At 46.0% G+C, this 6,939-nt stretch overlaps 1 non-coding gene across 1 annotated transcript; it reads right to left on the bottom strand.

Moving 5' to 3' along the window:
- Positions 1-6,123: 6,123 nt before the first annotated feature.
- On the bottom strand, positions 6,124-6,195 carry trnaw-cca (transfer RNA tryptophan (anticodon CCA)). The gene has a single exon. It is a non-coding gene; the product is annotated as a tRNA-Trp (tRNA).
- Positions 6,196-6,939: the final 744 nt, after the last annotated feature.

Here is a 6,939-nt window from a genome sequence, read left to right as displayed (position 1 = left end):
GAACAATCCAGGCACTTCAATCTCATCTTCAGGAGACCAATGGCCTCCTTGATGGTCACTCGGGTTGACCCGCAGCAGGTGTTGTACCTCTCCTGTGCATCCTTGTGTGGGTTCCTCACATATCTCCAGTGGATTCCCACAATGATCTGGTCGACCAGAAGTTCAGTGGCACGGTGACCTTCAGTGACACCGGCATCAGGTGCCCTCCAAGTCCCATGGGTCACAGCTGCATCATGGCCGAGAGATCAGTGACAACTTCCGTGGAGAGGTGCAGTCTGTGGAGACACTGTCACTCGGACATCTGCAGGTAGTTGAACCTCGGCTGACGTGTTCCTCTGCCTCCTTCTCCAGCCTCCTGTTCGAGGCTGGCCCTCCTATGGGCGCCCAAGCTGCTCTGGTGTCCCTGCTGGTGCCTGCGCCTCCCTCCCTCCCTCTCTACTCCTCCTCAATGGGAGCCTCGAATCCAGGGTGAATGAGGCCCATGACAGGTTGCCCCTCCCTTGAGTGCAAGGCCTTCACAGTAAACAGCACCCAGCGACATTTACCTCATTTGTCACCCTCAATGAGGTGGCACTGCCCCAATGACACCCTGGTGTGGCTCACCCTGCAGAGCTGGCACATTGGCCCCCACTCCTGACAGTGTTTCCCGATGCCCTTTCCCCCTCCACCCTTGCTGCCAAGTTTTGCTGCCTCACCCGACAACTTCCCAGTGAAGCCAACACTCAGCTCCCACCTCCCAGTCACCTCCTTTAACCAGGCGAGGCTCTGAAGCCCCGTGGTTCCCGTGTGCTATTAGTTCAATTGGATCCAGTGAATAAAATTGCTGACAATTGGACTCATAAATACTTTAAATGCCTTCTTGCCGAGTGGATGTGCGAAGTCTGCCCTCCATGTCAGCCGCCGAAAGAAAAATCCGGTCCGACGTCTTCCATCCCTATCTTATACACCCCCCCCTCCCCCTCCCCGGCCTCCATTCCCGTCTCCAACGGTCCCTTAAAATTCTGGCCCATGTCTCTAAGACTAATGGGAGAGAAACTACATCTGCTCCTTAGACTGAACAGGGAGAGCTGCTCTCTCTGTGTTGAAAGTGAATGAATCTGATCTTTACCTTGTCTCACTGAAACGTTCACGATCTGGAAATGTCTGTTTGAAAATGTTTTCCTGTTACATTAACGGAGCAGAGGAGCAGATGTGAGGTGCTGTTCAACAGAGAGGTTTGGAAGTGGGTGAAGGGGTGGAGTGACGGTGTGAGTGAGAGGTGCAGTGAGTTGGCCATTTTCAATAGAGTGTCAGGAATGAAGGTCAGAGGAACAGACCAGGCAGGAAACACAGAAAGAGCGAGGAGAAGCTGGTGTGAAAAACAGAGATTAAACAACAGACTTGTTCAGTTGGTTTGGGTCTGGTGTGCAGAATACCCGGAATCTGGGTTCACTTCCCTTCCAACTCAGGCAATTGTACCAACATTATGTTCATAAAACCATAGAATGATACCCAAAGAAGGAGACCATTTGGTCCATTGTGTCAGTGCTGTCTCTTTGGTTGTGTTATCCAATTAGAACTGCTGCTCAGCTTTTTCCTGTAATCCGTACATTTTTCCTTCCAGTATTTATCCCTATTGCTTTTCAAAGTTACCACTAAATCTGCTTTCAAGTCCCGATCAGACAGTGCATTCCAGATCACAACACATCACTGTATAAAAAATCATTCCTCATTTCGCCTCTGGTTCTTTTCTCAATCACCTGATAAATACATCCTCTGGTTACTGACCCTTTTGCCACTGGAAACAATTTCTCCTTATTTGACTTATTGAAAACCTTCTTGATGATGTCACATACTGGACTGCCAGTAAAACTGAAGCCCATGGAATAAAAGGGACAATGACAACATGGGTATGAAGTTTACAGACTGATAGGAACATAGAAGCAGGAGTAGGCCATTCAGCCCATCGAGACCACCCCACCATTCAATATGATGATGATTGACCATCCACTTCAATGCCTTTTTCCCACACTATCTCCATCTCCCCTATGTCATTTGTATTTAGAAATCTGTCAATCTCTGCTTTAAACATACTCAATGACTGAGCTTCCACAGCTCTCTGGGGTAGAGAATTCCAAAGATTCACAACCCTCTCAGTAAATAAATTTCTCCTCATCTCTGTCCTAAGTGGCTTTCCCCTTATGTTGAAATTGTGTCCCCTGGTTCTAGATTCCTCAACCGGAGGAAATAGCTTCATCTACCCTGTATATCCCTTTAAATACTTTGTAAGTTTCAATGAGATCACCTCTCATTCTTAGAAACTCTAGAGAATACAGTCCCAGTTTTCCCAATCTCTCTTCATAGGACAGTCCTGCCATCCCGGGAACAAGTCTGGTGAACCTTCATTGCACTCCCTCGATGGCAATGATATCCTTCCGAAGGTAAGGGGACCAAAACTGCACACAGTATTCCAAACTGCAGACCAACCAAGGTTATATACAATTGAAGCAAGATTTCACTACTCCTGTACTCAAATCCTCTTGCGATAGAGGCTAACATATCATTCGCCTTCTGAATTGCTTGCTGCACCTGCATGTTAGCTTTCAGTCACTTACTGACAAGGACACCCAGGCCCCTTTGTACATCTACACTTTCTAATCTCTTACCATTTAAGAAATAATCAGCACATCTGTTCCTCCTGCCAAAGTGGACAACCTCACATTTTTACACATTATATTCCATGTGCCACTTTCTCGTCCACTCACTAGGTCTGTCCAAATCCCCTTGAAGCCTCTTTGCATCTTTCTCACAACACACATTCCCACCTAGTTTTGAGTCATCTGCGAACTTGGAAATACTACATTTGGTCCCCACATCCAAATCATTGATATATATTGTGAACAGCTGGGTCACAGAGTGGTGGTGAACAGTTGGATTTCTGTCTGGAGGAAGGTTCCTCATAACTTCAGTTGTGTGCAGAGACTGGAAAAGCTGGGGTTGTTCTCCTTGGAGCAGAGCAAGTTCAGAACAACTTTGACAGAGTTAGAATCAAGGAATCAAATGGTTACAGTACAGAAGGAGACCATTCAGTCCATCATGTCCATGACAGCTCTTTGCAAGAGCAAATCAGCTAATTCCACTCCTCTGCCCTTTCATTGTAACCCTGCAAATTTTCTCTATTCAGGTGTTTATCCAATTCCCTTTTGAAAGCCACGATTGAATCTGCCTCCAGCACACTCTCAGGCAGTGTATTCCAGATCCGAACCACCCCTGGTACCATTGCAGAAAATCTCTTCTGTTCATTTCATCCCTCATAAATAATTGAAATGAAATGTTTATTAGGAAACGCACAACATAAAAAGGAGAGAGAAATAAATGCTGAGAAAAATAGAAGTCAATGTTTAGAAGGTAAAAAGAGCAAAAGATGTAACTTTTATTCTGGATGAGTGAGAGGAATATATCACACTTTGGGGATTTTGCCAGAGGATTTAATGATAAACCTGGGATTTGAGAGGAAGCTGGTTCATGGTTTACAGAACAAGTTCAGTCCCTGGGGTGGAGGCAACAGCTGCACGGTCCAATAACAGACAGGACGGGGACACTGTCTCAGGCCCAGTGAGCTCAGTCGATGAAAGCATGAAACTCTGAATCTCAAGTTTTTGAGTTTGAGCCCCACGGTGGGTGTTTTTTATTTCCTTTGTAGGCTGATTTTACAGGCATTCTCCAGCTCTGAATTCCTCGGCAGAGAGTTCAAGGAGTGTTTGAAATGAGATTCAACAGCAGTATGAGAAAGTCTCTCCTTGATTCAGGACTCTTACCTCTCTGCAGCAACTCGCTGCTGAAGATTGAACTTTATCTCATTTCATTCTCAGCTCAGGGTCAGTGTGGATCATTGGGACTTCTGGCTGTCTCCCACTTCACAATCCATCAGTGCTGAGAAATCAATGGGGAATATTACTCACATGTTGTGATGTTTTATAAATACTTGAATGTATTTCACACTGTGTCTAACAGTGTGAATCTCCCCTGGTATATCAGCTCACCAATACTTCAACAGAACATTCACATAATGTGAGCTCTGAGATCTGTTCAGATCCCATTCCCAAGACCTGGAAAGTGGGATTGGGCTGGATCGCTCTTTTTCAACTGGCACAGACACGATTGCTAAATGGTCTCATTCTGTGCCGTAAATTTTCTCCATTTTCTATGTTCTATGAAGTGAGGTGTGATTGGGAGGGGCAATTCCACCAGGGTTATATTTTCTACCAAAACAATGACACAAGGGATACTTTACTTTTTTATTCATTCATTCATGCGATGTGGGCGTCGCTGGCTAGGCCAGCATTTACTGCCCATGAGAAGGTGGTGGTGAGCTGCCTTCTTGAACCATTGCAGTCCATGTGGGGTAGGTACACCCACAGTGCTGTGAGAAAGGGAGTTCCAGGATTTTGACCCAGCGACAGTGAAGGAACGGCGATATAGTTCCAAGTCAGGTTGGTGTGTGGCTTGGAGGGGAACTTGCATGTGGTGGTATCCCCTGCATTTGCTGCCCTTGCCCTTCTAGGTGGTAAAGGTCACTGGTTTAGAAGGTGCTGTCTAAGGAGTTGTGGTGCATTGCTGCAGTGCATCTTGTAGACGGTACACACTCTGCAACTGTGCGTCGATGGTGGAGGGAGTGAATGTTTGCAGATGGGGTGCCAATCAAGCGGGCTGCTTTGTCCTGGCGGTGTTGAGATTCTTGAGTTGGAATTGCACCCATCCAGGCAAGTGGAGAGTATTCCATCACACTCTTGACTTGTGCCTTGTGGATGGTGGACAGGCTTTGAGGAGTCAAGAGTCATGGATGAGTGAGAGGCATATATCACACTTTGGGGCTTTTGTAAGAGGATTTATTGATAAACCTGATTTGAGAGGATTTGAGAGGAAGCTGCTTCATGGTTTACAGAACAAATTCAGCCCCTGGGGTGGAGCCAACAGCTGCACTGTAATTACTCGCCTCAGGATTCCAAGCCTCTGACCTGCTCTTGTCGCTACGTTATTTGTATGGCTCCCCATGGTAACCCCTATAATGTTGATAGTGCTGGATTCAGTGATTGTAATGCTATTGAATGTCAAGGGGAGATGGTTAGATTCTCTCTTGTTGCAGATGGTCATTGCCTGGCACTTGTGTGGTGCGAATGTTACTTGCCATTTATCATCCCAAGCCTGTGTGACTGAAATAGCTCAGTTGGGAGTGTGTTCGACTGAAGATCCCTGGTTCAATCTGGGGTTTTGGCAGTTCTCCTTTATTCTGCATCACCCTTTGGTTTTGACTCTTGAGCTGCACAATTTACACTGAAATTATTTACCCAACTCTGAAGGTTGGATTGGAATAGAGAGATATCAAGGATGGGAAATACTTACATTGTCTGCTCTAGCTTATTCTCTATCTCCCTGTGTCCTTTTCCCCAGTTTTTGACTCTCTCAGGGCCGGGTGAACATTTGATTTGCTGCATTTGTCCCAAACTGAAGCCTTTTCCACATCTCTGGGTGGTCAGACTCACTCTGTCTGTTTTTGCTGCTCGTGACCATTAACGAGAACAGGCCACGAGTTCAATGTTTATCAGCAAATGGAAGATAACTGGAAAGAATTCTGTGTTACTCCAGACCAGTGACAAAGATGCAATGGATGTTATTCAAAATAAATTCCCTTTGACATTTTATGTAAACTTGTTTGCATCTAAAAGTTGGATTTTAAGTGTTACAAAAATGTGTCAAATTAATGACTGACCATGTGACAGCGCACATGGGGATCAAATCCACAGCCTTGTTGTTATCAACACTGCGTCCTAACCAACTGAACTAAGCGGCCTATGGACAGAGCCAGGTATGGGTTTGAGCCGCACGCTGGGCGGTTTGTGTTTTATTTCTCACACTGGGTGACAGAGCGATTGTACAAACAATGGACACATCACATCCCTGAAACATTGTTCTGATATAAAACAGTGTGAAATAAGAACTGAGCATGGAAATGGAACGGAACCAGAAATCAGGACTTTCATCTATTGAAGTTGATCTCGAAATTCAACCATGCACGAACATTCCAACAGATCGAACTCTCTTCTGATATGAAATCCAGGAACTTGAGCTGCTGTAAAACATAGCTGAGCTTGACGTGATTTGAACACACAACCTTCTGATCTGGAGTCAGACGCGCTACCGTTGTGCCACAAGCTCACAGATAAAGCAAAGTGTTCCATTCCTGACAGATTTACTTCTTGTTTAGATTCAGTGATTGAAATTAATTCAATCCTTATCTGACCTCCACTCTGTCAAGGCCTGCTATCCGACCTGAACCCGACGACCTGTGTCGGGTTCGGGGCATGTCGGGTCGCTCTTCCGGTTCTGGCTTTCGGGTTCAGGTCAGGCTGGGTCCAGGTTGGACTGAGTCCGGGTCGGACACACACAGTAAGTATTACATTTAACTCTGCTGGGAAGTTGAGTTTAATATGTGTCAAAAGTTGAAAAACCAACCAAAGCCGGGAGTCCGAGTCATAAAGGAGGGAAACTCTGCGTCTGCGCAGTGAGCAAGTGAGCATCTCGATGATGTCATTGCGCTCATGCTGCAGCTTCCTGCAGGTTCGGAATCGGGAGGTAGATGAAGTGAACATTTCGGTTGTCGGGTAAGGCGCGGGTCGGTTCGGGCGCGGGAATAAATGGAGATACTCGTGCCGGGTCGGGCTTGGGTCCAATGTGGTTCTGTCAGGTTCGTGTCGGGTATTTTTTCCTGACCTGAGCAGGCCTTTACCGCTCTGTCAGTTCAGTGCCTTATTTAAACTATTACTTGGAGTTCTGTTTTACAGGGTCTCCGCTGTTTAAGTGTTTCCCAGACCCACTACTCTGATTAATCAGACATTTTGCTGCTAACTGCTGCTGCTACAATTGAAATGTAAAAAAGAATTTCCAGTGACCTGCAACCAA

The sequence above is a fragment of the Heterodontus francisci genome, unplaced genomic scaffold (genome assembly GCF_036365525.1).
Source record: "Heterodontus francisci isolate sHetFra1 unplaced genomic scaffold, sHetFra1.hap1 HAP1_SCAFFOLD_86, whole genome shotgun sequence".
Classification (NCBI taxonomy): Eukaryota; Metazoa; Chordata; class Chondrichthyes; order Heterodontiformes; family Heterodontidae; genus Heterodontus; species Heterodontus francisci.
This window is presented reverse-complemented; position numbering and strand designations above follow the sequence as displayed.